The sequence below is a fragment of the Mus pahari genome, chromosome X, assembly GCF_900095145.1.
Source record: "Mus pahari chromosome X, PAHARI_EIJ_v1.1, whole genome shotgun sequence".
NCBI classification, from domain to species: domain Eukaryota; kingdom Metazoa; phylum Chordata; class Mammalia; order Rodentia; family Muridae; genus Mus; species Mus pahari.
In genome coordinates this window covers 138,521,225-138,536,722 of record NC_034613.1, presented here as the reverse complement: position 1 = coordinate 138,536,722, position 15,498 = coordinate 138,521,225, and the positions used below count along the sequence as shown (strand labels likewise).

At 40.6% G+C, this 15,498-nt stretch overlaps 2 pseudogenes; one reads left to right on the top strand and one right to left on the bottom strand.

Annotated features, from left to right (window-relative positions):
* The first annotated feature begins 2,648 nt into the window (after positions 1–2,648).
* On the top strand, positions 2,649–3,851 carry LOC110314532 (annotated as a pseudogene).
* A 5,699-nt stretch (positions 3,852–9,550) lies between these two features.
* Positions 9,551–10,114, bottom strand: LOC110313985 (annotated as a pseudogene).
* Positions 10,115–15,498: the final 5,384 nt, after the last annotated feature.

Below are 15,498 nucleotides of genomic sequence, written 5' to 3'. Positions count from 1 at the left end.
CTCCTAGTATGTTCACACTGGGTTTGGGCATCTAAGAGCTTCCCTTAAATCAGTTAAGAAAGAAGACAGTTGGTGGGATAATCACTGCTCATATAGTCTAATTTGAGACACCCGGGGCTATCCTTGTAATTATTGCTAGGTACAAATAGCCAATTTCTGAAAATAGCAATCATGTCTCGAGGTAAAGCGAATCATTTACATTCCTATTGGACTTTCCCATTTGTGCTGTTCCTTGAGTTCTGGTTTCTCCTGAGATGCTGGCAATATTTCCATGGGATTAGTGGAAATATTTCCTGGGAGTGAGTCTTAGCTTTGTTTAACAGATAAAGAAGCTGAGGCTCAGAAGCCTTAAGTGGCTGCACCTGGATCACACACAAAAAGAAGCATCACGCAAAGGATAACTGCCAGAGTTTTACGACCGCTGATTGGATATGTAAGTGAAAGAATATACATAGTACCTGGGGTGTGTTTAGAAGGAACAGCTTCCATGGTAATTGGACAAAATATTATCAAGCATCTCATTACCATGTTGTTATTACAGAAATAAATGTCAGGAAAACAAGCATGAAATTGCTTAGCTCAAATGATTTTTAACAGGTCAAGAACTGCTCTAATTATGACATTTCTTTTTTAAAAGTATTTCTTTCAATTCTGTGTATGTGTGTGCCGGGGTCAGGGAGTATGTACCCATGAGCTACAGGTGTAAACTGCCAGGTTTCTGTGTCAGGAACCAAACTCGGGTCCTCTGCAAGAGTAGTATGTGCTCTTAACCACTGAGCCATCCTTCTTTTTGAATGTACTCTGGGTAATATGACAGTGTGTTCCACAAAACAGTACAGGCTCTCTTTTGGTCAATGACATTGTGTTTGAAGGATGAGATCAGTGGCTGCCAGTTGCTGACCGAGAAGGCAGCCTGTGAGAAAACAACACTGTACTTACTTTATTGAAGAGCTTGACTATTATAGGAATGAAAAGTGGCCTTTAAAAACACTTAAAGATAATCCTGGTTAAGATGAACCTTTGCAGTGGTTCTCAACCTTCCGAATGCTGTGACCCTTTAATACAGTGTCTCACGTTGTGGTGACCTCCCAACCATAAAATTATTTTCGTTGCTCCTCCATAACTGTAATTTTGCTACTGGGTATCTCACAAGTGACCCATCTGAAAAGGTCATTTGACACGCAAAAGGGATCATAGCCTACAGGTTGAGAACCTCCATTCTAGGGCCTGCCTGCTGACACTAAATTGGTTGCAGAGTTATTTTTTATATATATACACAGATAGAAAGACAGAAGTAAAGGCACTAGCTATCAGCTAGCTACCTAGCAAATCTCTGCCTCTGACTACTGGAAATCAATAGCTGTGCTGGAGGCTTCGAACTGTCAGCCCTTTCTACAAATAGTGCGGTTAAAATCCAAATATCCCCATTTTTACGTCTTCTGGCAAGCATCCATTAGGCTCTAAATGCTCTAGATGATCCTAGGTGAAGAAAATCAAAGCCTTAAGAGTCGCCAGTGGATGGGGCTGGTGAGATGGCTCAGTGGGTAAGAGCACCCGATTGCTCTCCCGAAGGTCCAGAGTTCAAATCCCAGCAACCACATGGTGGCTCACAACCATCTGTAACAAGATCTGACTCCCTCTTCTGGAGTGTCTGAAGACAGCTACAGTGTACTTACATATAGTAAATAAATAAATCTTTAAAAAAAAAAAAAAAAAAAAAAGAGTCGCCAGTGGGTCGGGTTTATCCCTTCACTCATGCCAGGTTAACAGGAGTGATTTCGAGACCGAAGTAATAACTCAGGGTATGAAATAGGCATTCTCTGTTTTCTAGGTGTTTATGCTTCCATTATTCAGGTGGGACAAACATTTATGGAGAAACTTAAAAGCACAAAGGCCTATAAATAAGTGTAAGCAAGTGGAGCTGTGTCAAGATTGTTTTTTTTTTCTGGAATTTTGTTTTTTAAAAAAAAAAACACAGAAATACTATAAGAATATGTTTCTGTTTCAATCCCAGATGTTGGATGACTGTGATCTGCCTGATGCTCTAGCAGAGGTGTGGTTTTACCAGCTGCAGATAGTTTCTACAATTGTGTGACATTTGGAATAAAATATCTTCTATTATAGCTTTAGATTTATTTATTTATTTTATGTCTATGAGTACACCACTGCTCTCTTTAGACACACCAGAAAAGGGTGTTGTATCCTATTACAGAATGTTGTGAGCCACCATGTAGTTGTTGGGAATTGAACTCAGGACCTCTGGAAGAGCAGTCAGTACTCTTAACCGCTGAGCCACCTCTGCAGCCCTGTGCCAAGATTTTTAACCTAATATTTTCCACCTTAAATTTCAGCCCTGCTTACTATCTGCTTAGAGTCAGCCTGGAGGGCTTCCTTTACAAAATGTGCAGGGACTGCAGATGGTTTCATGCGGGGCTGCCATGAGGTCATATGCTCAGAAACTCACTATGTGTGGTTTAATATTTTAACGTTGATGTAGTGGCTAGCGAGAGGAACCTGGAAGGTGATGAACCAATTCTCAAGTGCCTGTGGAGGGGTTGTGTGACATTAAAGAAGAACTAAGAACATGGTAGGGATATTCGGAGTGGACACAGTGGTCACCGCCTCAAAGGAGAAGAATTACCACACTAATGCCTCGAGTTCTGCGCTCAGTATTTCAGAGGCCTCCAGGCAGACTTCAGACTATGAAAAAGGTGCAGAATCTCTCATTTGTACAGAGTGGATCTGTGCAGATCAAGAATTCCAGGTAAAGTGTTTCAGCCTAAGCCTGAAGATCACGAAAAATACGGTGGGGACCCCCCAGAACCCTCATAAACTGCACATTGTTACAAGAATAGGAAGTACAAAGAGGTGTCCATACTGGGAAAAAAGATACCATCAGGATGCTCGGACTACATGGAGGCACACAGCCCTCAAATTCACAAGAGCATTCCCCGGGTGGATGCAAAGCTAAAAGTGGTTAAATACTTGATAAGCATCCAATCCCTGAAGCTGCCACAGGGACTTCCCACAGAAGAGACCATGTCTACCTCGTGCCTCAAGAGCACTGGGGAGTTGGTCGTGCAGTGGCATCTGAAACCTGTGGAGCAGCTTCAGCTCATAGATGCACTTACTGAGGAAGCCATTCTCATTAAAGTGTATGTTAATCCAGTCTGTTCCCCCCCCCTGCCAAAAAAAACCCCAACAACTAAGAACATTGTTAGGAAGAGGAAAAGGGTGGAATTAAATGAAAAGTTTTATATTTTACTGCATTATCTCACTGCTTATTTTTATTTTGTGTGTATATGTGTCTCCATATTCATGTCTGTAGGCACACGTGTATGTCTGATGTGGAAGCCATAGGTCAGTGCCTGATGTTTTCCTTAATCATTCTCTACCTCACTTATTTTGATAAGGTCTTTTACTGGACCTGGAGCTCGTCACTTGGCGTATCTAGAGATCTTTCTATCTCTGCCCTCTCCACACTGCAGGCAGGAGCAGCCTCCATGGCCAACTTTTCTCGTGGATGCTGGAAATCTGAACTCAGGTTCTCATGCTTGTAGAGCAAGCCCTTTGCCCCAGCTTCTCCTATTTCTTTTGGAACATGGGGTTTTAAAATACTTAGCCCTGACAATTATGTAATTATCTCCAACTACAGAAAACATCTGCAAAAACATAATTCCATAGTGAAAATTAAGGTAAATACTCACCATCTTGCCAATGGTTGTTCCAGGGGGTGAGACAGTTTCCACTTGTCTACATACATACCCAGCACAATTTAAAGCCACCCTCTCTCTAAATAATTTGCTCCTGTGTTCTATTGGCTGTGGCCTACATGTTGCAGGACACTGTAAGATCTGGGAGGAAGGTTTTTTGTTTTGTTTTCATTGGATATTTTCTTTATTTACATTTCAAATGTTATCCTGCCCCTAACCACCTATCCCATCTCCCACCCCCCTATTTTGTGAGGATGTTGCCCCACCCACCCATCCACCCACTCCCGCCTCTCAGTCCTCAAATTCCCTTACACTGGGGTATCCATCAGGCCTTCACAGGGCCAAGGGCCTCTTGGGAGGAAGGTTTTAGAGGTCTGCTTTCTGCTGTTGCTGAACGTAAAATTTAAAACTTGAAATCTCATGGTTTGGCATGTAACTCCCTTGGGCTTCTCTCCAGCTTCCAACAGCATGACTGCCTTGAGCATACATTGTCCTTTGCTTGTCTGCCTCTCCTAAGAATCTGAAAACACACCCACTAACCAACATTCAGGCTAAATATTCATCTGATAATGAATGAAAACACACACACACTTCCATAGACAAGTTGAAACAAAACCCTATGAGGTCAGGCAGTGGGAGTGAGAGAAAGAGCCTTGTGCTTTGGGAAGGTTAGACACATTTCTCAATCCAAAATTTAAGGAGTAAAATAAACTCCAAATGAACTCGAGTCTCAGGGTTTGTGAGCGACTCAGGAAAGAACTGTTGGGTTATCTCAGCTGTGCTGAACATTTTCTTCGGCTACTCCCATCACCAGCTGAGCTCATCAATCTTGGAAGGCAGCCTAGGATATCTCATTAGGCTGTTTGAAACTGGTGATGTCAGAACGCATCACTCTTACTTTTTCACGGAGAATTAATGGGTTGCAAGTCCACTCTAATAGTCTTAGGATCTACAGCCCAAGAAGAAGTTGGTTCTGGACAGTTGCCTGGTTGTATCCAACACCCTCCAAAGCCCCCTGAGTGCTGGCCCATCAGTGTGCATTATGAGGCAGACAACAAAACCCACCAATGATGTATTGGAGTGCTTGCTAAGTTTAGAGGCATCCATTAGTGGATTCTTGTCTTTAGTAAAATGGAAGTTTGTTATTTAGAAATGGTTTTGAATTATTAATTGATGTAGAAATAAGAAATTCTTTGGCTTGAAGCCAGATCTTTAGTCTATAAAAAAATCACCCTGTCTGTTGCATGGTGACGAAATACCCTTTCTATCTTTCTGGAAGAGAATTAACCAACTCTTAAATATCTTGTAAAGTAACAAATAAACCTCACTTTAAGTGAGCTTGGTTTAGTTAGGTCTACAACTCTGCCCACAGTGTAACAAGATCATAAATCCTATTGCTGGATGTCATACCTTCTCTTGGTACCTTTAATTCTAACAATAATTGCTTCCATTTCCCTTGTACTTGCTATAAGCAATAAATTGCATTAAACAATATGTATTCTTTTATCTTCATAAACATCTCATGAGTCAAATATTATTATTCCCACTTTATAGATCAGGAAACTACCATCCAGATTTTCAAGGGTTAAGTAACTTCCCTCAAGTATCAAAGCCTTTTAAGAATAAAGGTGACCTTTTCTTTTTAATTTTACTGGTCTCTTGCTTGTATATTATGAAGATCAATTTTGTGTTTTTATGGATTTGTGTGTGTATCTGTGTTTCTTGTGCTTTTTTAAAAAAATCTGGTTTGTTTATTTGCCTGCTTATTTTCGTTTTTAAAATTTTTTTGGTTATTTTATGAATCTACATTTCGAATGTTATCCCCCTTCCTGGTTTCCACTCTGAAACCCACTCCTATGCCCTGCTTCTATGAAGGTGCCCCCCACCCACTCCCACCTCACTGCCCTAGCATTCCCCTATACTGTGAAGGTATCGAGCCTTCACAGGACTAAGGGCCTCCCCTACCATTGATTCCAAAGAAGGCCATCCTCTGCTACATATGCAGCTGTAGCCATGAATCCCTCCATGTGTATGTACTCTTTGGTTGGTGGTTTAGTCCCTGGGAGCTTGTGGGGTCTGGTTGGTTAATATTGTTATTCTTCCTATGGGGTTGCAACCCTCTTCAGCTCCTTTAGTCCTTTGGGGTCCCTGTGCTCAGTCCAATGGTTGGCTGTGAGCATCCCCCTCTGTATTTGTCAGGATCTGGCAGAGCCTCTCAGGAGACAGCTGTATCAGGCTCCTGTCAGCAAGCACTTCTTAGCATCTGCAATAGTGTTGGGTTTGGTGTCTGCATATGGGATGGATCCCCAGGTGGGGCAATCTCTGGATGGCCTTTGTCCCTGAATTTCTTTTAGATAGGAGCAATTCTGGGTTAAGAGAAAAAGGAGTTGAAGGTGGGGGGAGGTAGGAAAGTGGGGAGGATCTGGGGAGAGGTGGGGGGTGGGAAATTGTGATAAAATGTATTTTATGAAAAAAATACTTTCAACTAAAAGAAAGTATTCCATAGGCTTGCCTACAGGCCAATCAGATGGGAGCATTTTCTCAGTTGAGGCTCCCTCTCCTCATATGGCTCTAAACTTGTGTCAAGTTAAGAAAAAACTTGCCAACACAATAGGTATTCGCCTTCAACTTAGCATGTCCACTATGTTTCATTTATTTAGTGTACTTTATTGTGCATATTTAAGCTATACAATGTTTTAACAAAGTTAAATAATTTTCACAACAAAGCTAATTAATATCCTTTTAAAAATGAGCAGGAACTTGTCTTTATAACAACTACAAGCTCCTAAAACCAGGCTCTAGGGCTTGAAAGAAAAAGGGGAAAAGCCAGATGAAAACTAAGTTACAATTTCACCCTCAAGTAGTAAAATACAATCTCCAAACCCTGCAGACCACACTTGATCAGAAAACACACACACACTTTGGGGAAGGGGTGGATGCATACTTTTGTACATATGTACAGACACAACACCCTTTGGCCATTCATAGCAAAGCGGTCATCAGACAGGTGAATTTCCATTACCGAACCTTTCACTCTTAGATTCAGATTTAAAAGTAGGTAGCAACTGGAAATATACTCTGTGTAACCAGTCTACAAAGGCAATACCATCCCCAGCAGAAATCAGATCTTCAGAACCATTCAATTCAGAGTTTTACCTGTGACTATAAACCCATGAATGTCTAAATTCTGCAAAGAACAATAGCAGATTTTCATCTTGATGGCAGTTTTTCTCCCTCACTAGCTGCTGTGTCCATGTCGAAAGGCTCTCTTCAGAAGTACCCCAATGGTTCGTCTGTCTTAAACTCTAACATGTCCAGACCTGCTTTGGGCTATAGGCTCCTTCCTGGGTAGCAGACTCAACCTCGGCTGTCAGGGCACTAGAGCATAAAACACTGGGCTTAGCTTCCCTGTTCAATTATACTGCCATTTCTCTCCCATGTGGGCCTGTCTCTGCTCTTGGACTTGCTCTCTGATCTACTGCAGAATGTGGAGAGCAGATTTTGATTGCCCTATTGGCCTGGAAGCACTTCTAGAATTCAATTCATACACTAGATTTTGATTCCTGGATTGAGGAAATTTCTTTTCTCTTGTGACATGGCCAGGTATCTTCCTGGGACTATGTGGGCTGGGCCCGGCCAAGCCTAACCTTATGCACACAGAGGACAGCAGCCTCCTTTTCTCTTCCATCCCTGCTTGTTGCTTTGCAGTATCTCCTCTTTTCTATATAAGCTCCTTGTTCACAACCTTTCTTGGAACCTTCCATGATGCCTGGTGTGTAGATGGTGATAAGTACTTGTTGAATAAATTACACTCATTATATGTCTGGCAACGCTGTAAAGAGTTAATGTAATATCAACTTCATTCTGCTTCTTTTTGGCATTTTTTATTAGATATTTTCTTCATTTACATTTCAAATGCTATCCCCAAAGCCCCCTATTCCCTCCCCCCACCCTGCTCCCCAACCCAACCACCCACTCCCACTTCCTGGCCCTGGCATTCCCCTCTACTGGGGCATATGATCTTCCCAAGACCAAGGGCCTCTCCTTCCAATGATGGCTGACTAGACCATCCTCTGCTGCATATGCAGCTAGAGACACAGCTCTGGGGGGTACTGGTTAGTTCATATTGTTGTTCCTCCTATAGGGTTGCAGACCCCTTTAGCTCCTTGGGTACTTTCTCTAGCTCCTCCATTGGAGGCCCTGTGTTCCATCCAATAGATGACTGTGAGCATCCACTTCTGTATTTGCCAGGCATTGGCATAGCCTCACAAGAGAGAGCTATGTCAGGGGTCCTGTCAGCAAAACCTTGCTGGCATATGCAATAGTGTCTGCGTTTGGTGGTTGTATATAGGATGGATCCCCGGGTGGGGCACTCTCTGGATGGTCCTTCCTTCCGTCTCAGCTCTGAACTTTGCCTTTGTACTCCTTTCATGGGTATTTTGTTCCCCATTCTAAGAAGTAATAAAGTATCTAAACTTCAGTCTTCCTTCTTCTTGAGTTTCATGTGTTTTGCAAATTGTATCTTGGATATTCTGTTTCTGGGCTAATATCTGCTTATCAGTGAGTGCATATCATGTGTGTTCTTTTGTGATTGGGTTACCTATAGTTATCTTTCTCTCACTTCATTACATGATCCTTGAGAACAGATAGTATGCTCATTTCCTGTTCAATGTTTGGCACAAAGTAAATATTGATTGAATGGAGACACATGGCTTGTTTTTTTTTAATTGTTTTGTTTGCTTGCTTTCATAGATTAAAGCAGTGGTTTTTTTAAATAAAGAAAGCAAAAGAAGACCATGTGAACTGTTAAACCTTTTCTTTATGGGTTAAACAGGCTGCCTTTGAATAAGGAAAGTTGGGAAAGTTGCTGTCACAAGCAAAAAACAGGCCAGGGCATGTGTTAAATTTCCAGAGGTTTCCTTTTGGTATTTGTCTGAATGCAGTGCTTACACGTGCTGGAGTCATTGTCAGTAGATTTGATCACAGGTCACTTTCCCAGTATGAATCTAAGTTCTTCAATCTTCTGAAATTTATTCAGCAAGGTCAGTCTGAAACAGGTACTCGGACTGGGCCAGGGGCTCATCAGCACTACAATAGATGGCTTCTAGTTCTCTGTACTGATTACTAGAAGGCTGTCTTTCCCTTTTTCACCAATATTCAGATAATAAACCTTTATTATAAATGTTATCTTAGGTGGATTGATTGGATACATTACTTGAAAGTCTGTTCCCACTCTGCTGGCTTCCTTATTGTTAAGCAACAATAGCTCTTGCCAAATCAGTGTGTTTGTTTCATTCACTTAGATGTATGGCAGCTATTCATTCTTCATTCCCAGATCTCTTAAGGCTCTTTCATTATCCTGCTGGCTGACATGGTGAATATGGTTCAAGGCTATAGTTCTAATTCTTGAAGTCATATTTCTGAATCTACATATTAGTATGAAGATTCATGTTTCTTAAGAAAGGAAGGCTATAGTCCCCATAATTGAAAACTTGCATTTAAGCTGCATCACAATCAAGTTACCAAATTGGTTCCTTTCATTAAAACTCTACTACTGCCAAGTTTTATCTTCCTTTTGTTGGGATGTTTTTACAATTTTTATACAGTAAATTACCTTTGCTTTGGGTCAAACTTACTTTGAAAAGTGTCAAATGAATAACACTTTCAGCAGCCAGTTCTAAGGCATGGAGCATGGGACTTCAAAAGATACCAGGTTGCCCCCTGTTTTATTTTCAAGATTATTCTATACAATGTCTAGATCTCCTCCTCCTCCTCCTCCTCCTCCTCCTCCTCCTCCTCCTTCCAAAGCTTTTTATTATTAACAGTAAGATTCAGGGTTAGTTTTTGTAGCCTTGGCTGGCCCTTCGGCCTCTGGCACGCTCAAACTTACGGCCCTTGGAACGGACATAGGGTTTGGTGTGGCTGTATGGGGTTCCTGGGGCCTTGCCAAAATGTCTGTATACCTCTCGGCCCTACCGAGGACCAGACAGGAGCACAGTGCCTCGGCCCTTGGGAGACTCCAGGGCCAGGTGGTCAAAGGTGAGGATCTTACACCCAGTCTTGAGGATACGACTCCGGGCCCGACTGCTCACCTGCAGTGCACACACCTTCAGCTTGGATATTTCCAGAATCCGCACATCATCTGTGACCGTCCCCACAACCACAGCAGTCTTATTCTCCTGGCCAGGAAATTTCATCTTTCGGATCATCCAGGACAGGATCAGAGGTGGCTGGTTGGTGCAGCTCATAAATAACCTTTTCGGCACAACCAGATTGAAGGTAGAGTTGGTCCATCTGGCCAGAAACCTGCACAGCTTGACTAGCAGCAGCAGGTAAATGTCCTGGCTCTTGGGCTCCTTGCGCCAAACCTTTTGGTCCTTGTGGCGAATGCCAATACCCATGATAGCGTCTCCTGCTTGGCCAGGTCCAGAAAAGATGGCTGCTGCTTCTTGTTCCTGGCGGTGTTGTTGACTGAAACAGAGAAAAGCAGGGGAGCAAGTATGTGGCAGAAGACTCCACGCTATTACTTTCAAGGATGATCAGACAACACATTCAAAGTGGTAGGAAGGAGTAATTACCAACCAATGGGAAGAACACCAAAGACTTTGTGGAACCTTTTAAAACTAAACAATGTAGGGTGGTGGTGCTGCACGCCTTTAATCCCAGTATTCTGAAGCCAAGGGCAGGCAAAGAGATCAAGGCCAGCCTGGTCTACAGAGCAAGTTCCAGAAAGGCCAGAGATACACAGAGAAACCATGTCTCAAAAACAAACACAACAGCAACAATGTTAACAGTCAAAGCATAGATGCTGTAGCTAAGCAAACCGTGAAGCTATGTCCTCCAAAATCTCTGTCTCTTAGTAGGAAATGCTGAAAGCAGGAGAACTTTTCTCACCAGGGACAAGCATACCAATTGGTTTTCCAATATACACAAGGAACATTATACAGAATGATCAGGTTATAGTTACATAGATAGATAGATAGATGATAGATAGATAGATAGATAGATAGATGATAGATACAGAAATATAGTTTATATCGTTTTATATATAGTTACATATATATACACATATATGTATATATGTGTGTGCAATAACAATGAAAAAGAAGACTATGAGCTTAAAAGAGCAAGGAGGGATATATAAGAAGGTTAAAAGGGAGGAAAGAAAAGGGAGACACGTAATTATATTAAAATTGCTTCTCCCTCTTCTACTTATAGAAGACATTATATATTGATAAAGTTTTCCAATGGGATAAAAAAAAACACCTGTTTCTTCAAAAAATGGAATCGCTTTTATAGCATTCTTGAATCCAAAATTAAAGATGTGGGGTAGACTGCCTGCAGAGGATGCCATAAAAGCCCTACATAAACTGAGCATGGGCATACTATGCATATAATCCCAGCACTCTCCAGGTGGAGGCAATAGGATTAGAAGTGAATGGGCAGTAGACCTTTGGTGTGAACTCCACAGCCAGTCCCATAACACCTAGAGGAAAATCCACTCTCAGGTGCTTTAACACACCCAGGATCACAGGATCACAGGAGCTGGTCACTCCAGGATCTCAGGGTCCCAGGGGTAGCTTGACTTCCAGGAGCTCTGACACACCCAGGATCTCAGGATCACAGAATCACAGGATCACAGAGACAGCTGAACTCTAGGGAGTTCTGACACAACCAGGATCACAGGAAGGACAGGCTCCAGTCAGATATAACAAGGGCAGGTAGCACTAGAGATAATCACGTGGCAGGAAGCAAGTGTAAGAACATAAGCAACAGAAACCAAGGTTACATGGCATCATCAGAACCCAATTCTCCCACCAGAGCAAGTCCTGAATACATCACACCGGAAAAGCAAGATTTGGATCTAAAATCACTTATAACAATGATAGAGGACATTAAGAAGGGCATGAACAACTCCCTTCAAGGAATACAGGAAAACACAGGTAAACAGCTAGAAGCCCTTAAAGGAGAAACACAAAATCCCTTAAAGAATTACAAGAAAAAACAATCAAACAGGCAAAAGAAATGAACAAAACTATCCAGGATCTAAAAATGGAAATAGAAACAATAAAGAAATCACAAAGGAAGGCAACCCTGGAGTTAGAAAACCTAGGAAAAGAGCAGGAGTCATAGATGCAAGCATCACCAGCAGAATACAAGAGATAGAAGAGAGAATCTCAGGTGCAGAAGATACCATAGAAAACATTGACACAACCGTCAAAGAACATGCAAAAGACAAAAAGCACCTAACCCAAAATATGCAGGAAATCCAGGACACAATGAGAAGATGAAACCAAAGAATAATAGGTACAGAAGAGAGCGAAGTTTCCCAACTTAAAGGGACAGTAAATATCTTCAACAGAATTATAGAAGAAAACTTCCCTAATCTAAAGAAAGAGAGATGTCCATGAACATACAAGAAGCCTATAGAACTCCAAATATACTGGACCAGAAAAAAATGCCTCCTGTCATATAATAATCAAAACGCTAAATACACTAAGCAAAGAAAGAATATTAAGAGCAGTAAGGGAAAAGGTCAAGTAACATATAAAGGCAGACCTATCAGAATTACACCAGACTTCTCACCAGAGACTATGAAAGATAGAAGATCCTGGACAGATGTGATACAGACCCTAAGAGAACACAAATGCCAGCACAGGTTACTATACCCAGCAAAACTCTCAATTACCATAGTCTGAGAAACCAAGATATTCCATGACAAAACCAAATTTACACAATATCTTTCCATAAATTCATCCCTACAAAGGATAACACCAACACAAGGAGGGAAACTACACCCTAGGAAAAGCAAGAAAGTAATCTTTCAACAAACCCAAAAGAAGTTAGCCACACAAACATAATTCCACCTCTAACAACAAAAATAACAGGAATTAACAATCAATTTTCCTTAGTATCTCTTAACATCAATGGACTCAACTCCCCAATAAAAAGACATAGACTAACAGACTGGATACGTAAACAGGACCCAGCATTTTGCTGCATACAGGAAATGCACCTCAGTGACGAAGACAGACACTACCTCAGAGTAAAAGGTTGGAAAATAATTTTCTGAGCAAATGGTACCAAGAAACAAGCTGGAGTAGCCATTAATATCGTATAAAATCAACTTCCAACCCAAAGTTATCAAAAAAGACAAGGAGGGGCACTTCATACTCATTAAAGGTAAAATCTACCAAGAAGAACTCTCAATTCTGGACATCTATGCTCCAAATGCTAGGGCACCAACATTCATAAAAGAAAGTTTACTAAAGCTCAAAGCATACTTTGCACCCCATACAATAATAGTGGGATACTTCAGTACATCACTCTCTACAATGGACAGATCATGGAAACAGAAACTAAACAGAGACCCAGTGAAAATAACATGTTATGAAACAAATGGATCTAACAGATATTTATAGAACATTTCATCCTAAAGCAAAAGAATATACCTTCTTCTCAGGTCCTCATGGTACCTTCTCCAAAATTGACCATATAATTTGGTCACAAAACAGGCCTCAACAGATACAAGAAGATTGANATAATCCCATGCACCCGATCAGATTACCACAAACTAAGGCTGGTCTTAAATACCAACAAAAACACTGGAAAGCACACATACACGTAGAAGCTGAACAACTCTGTACTCAATGATAACTTGGTCAAGGAAGAAATAAAAAAAAAAAGAAATTAAAGACTTTTTAGAATTGAATGAAAATGAGGACACATCATACCAAAACGTATGGGACATAATGAAAGCATTCCTAAGAGGAAAACTCATAGCTCTGAGTGCCTCCAAAAAGAAACTGGAGAGAGCATACACTAGCAGCTTGACAGCACAAGTAAANGCTTTAAAATAAAAGGAAGCAAATTCACCCAAGAGGAGTAGAAGGCAGGAAATAATCAAACTCAGGGCTGAAATCAACCAAGTAGAAACAAAAAGAACTATTCAAAGAATCAACCAAACCAGGAGCTGGTTCTTCGAGAAAATCAACAAGATAGATAAACCCTTAGCCAGACTAACCAGCGTGCACTGAGACAGTATTCAAACTAATAAAATCAGAAATGAAAAGGGAGACATAACAATGAAATATATCTTAAATTAATTATTTTGTCTGTTGAATATTAACAGATGAAAATATTAAAATTGTGTTCTATAAACATCATGAAAATCTTATTGATAATTTTTCACACTGTGCTTGAAATTAGCATTTTCTTAATGTTTAACTTCAAAGAGTTTTTGATATTTTGAAAATTTTAAAATATACTTACTGAATTTGTCTCCTAGGAACACTGATAATCTTTTTTAAGTAAACTGATTTTTAGACAAAGTACACAGATGATAGTGCATTTTAAATACTCTCTCACTATGTCAGGTGATACCATATATGGGCTTTTTAATATATTTGTTAATGATTCATTTTTAATATTTTATGCTCTTTTACTATGCTTAATTCCCAAAGAATATTTTGTATGTTTTGAAACAATTTAGTATTCAACATTAGGTAGAGGATCCTTAGTTTTGAATAATATTAAATATTCATTAATGATATTTTTAGGGTGTAAAAGGATATGAATATATAAGTTGAACAAAATTTTTATGTATTACTTGATTCTCAAAATACTCAATATTATTAATATGCTTGATGTATAAAATGCATTTAAATAATAAAAATCTAAGAAAAAAAGAGAGATGGCCCGTCCTTCCCCCCCACAACCTGCTCTGCACTGTTAGGGGTCCCACAAGAGCACCAAGCTACACAACTGTAACATATATGTAGAGGACCTAGGTCCTACCCATGTATACTCCCTGATTGTCACTTCAGTCTCTGTGAGCACCTATGAGCCCAGGCTAGTTGATTCTGTGGGCTTTCTTGTGTTATTCTTGACCCCTCTGACTCCTACATCCTTCTTCCCCTTCCACAGGATTCAATAAGCTCTGCCTAATGTTTGGCTGTGCATCTGTGCATCTGCTTTCAGAAGTTGCTGAATGGAGCCTCTCTGATGGCAATACGACTAGATTAGTTTTATTCATAACTAAGGGTTGTTCTATGAGTAAAGGAGAATATCATTGGGCATCATTTCATTGACTTTTTTGTTGTTTTTTGGTCAGTTGTGTTTGGTTCTATCCTAGGTTGGGCTATCCAGCCCCTGGTTCCTGGCCCTCCAGGGAGTGCCAGAGATGGGTTCCTCTCTCATGGCTTGAGCCTCAAGTTGAACCAGTCATTGATTGGAACATGGTGACTGGATGTATCATTTTCCTTTGATCTTGGCAATTCGTTTTATCCAGAGATCACTTTTCATCACAGACCTGATGGTTGTTTTCCAAATATCACTGAGACTTGCTGAGCTAACTACAGTGGCTTATGTCTTTTTGCACTTCTTACTCCAGGAAAACTAATCCACAAGGAAAAGAAACACACTGGGAAGCAAGTTCTGAAAAGCAAAACCAGTTTTCACAAGGCCTGCCTGAACCACCTCCAGTGCCAAAAAAATATTTGCACAGAGTCACTTGCCAGTGGGGCATTTATTATGAAGGTACTGTGTTTGCAAAATCATTCTTTCTGTTGTTTCATTTGTTTTCATGAGACAAAGATCTTTCTATGTAGAGTAGGCTGGCCTCAAAGTACCTCTTCCCTTGGCCTACCAAGTACTAGGATCATAAATATGAGCCACCATACCTACCTGATGAAAGTTGTCTTTAAAGTGATACTTTCATTAGAGAGGTATTTCTTTCTTGGCCTTCTATTTTCCACTCTTAAAAAGAGAGCATATTATTTTTTAT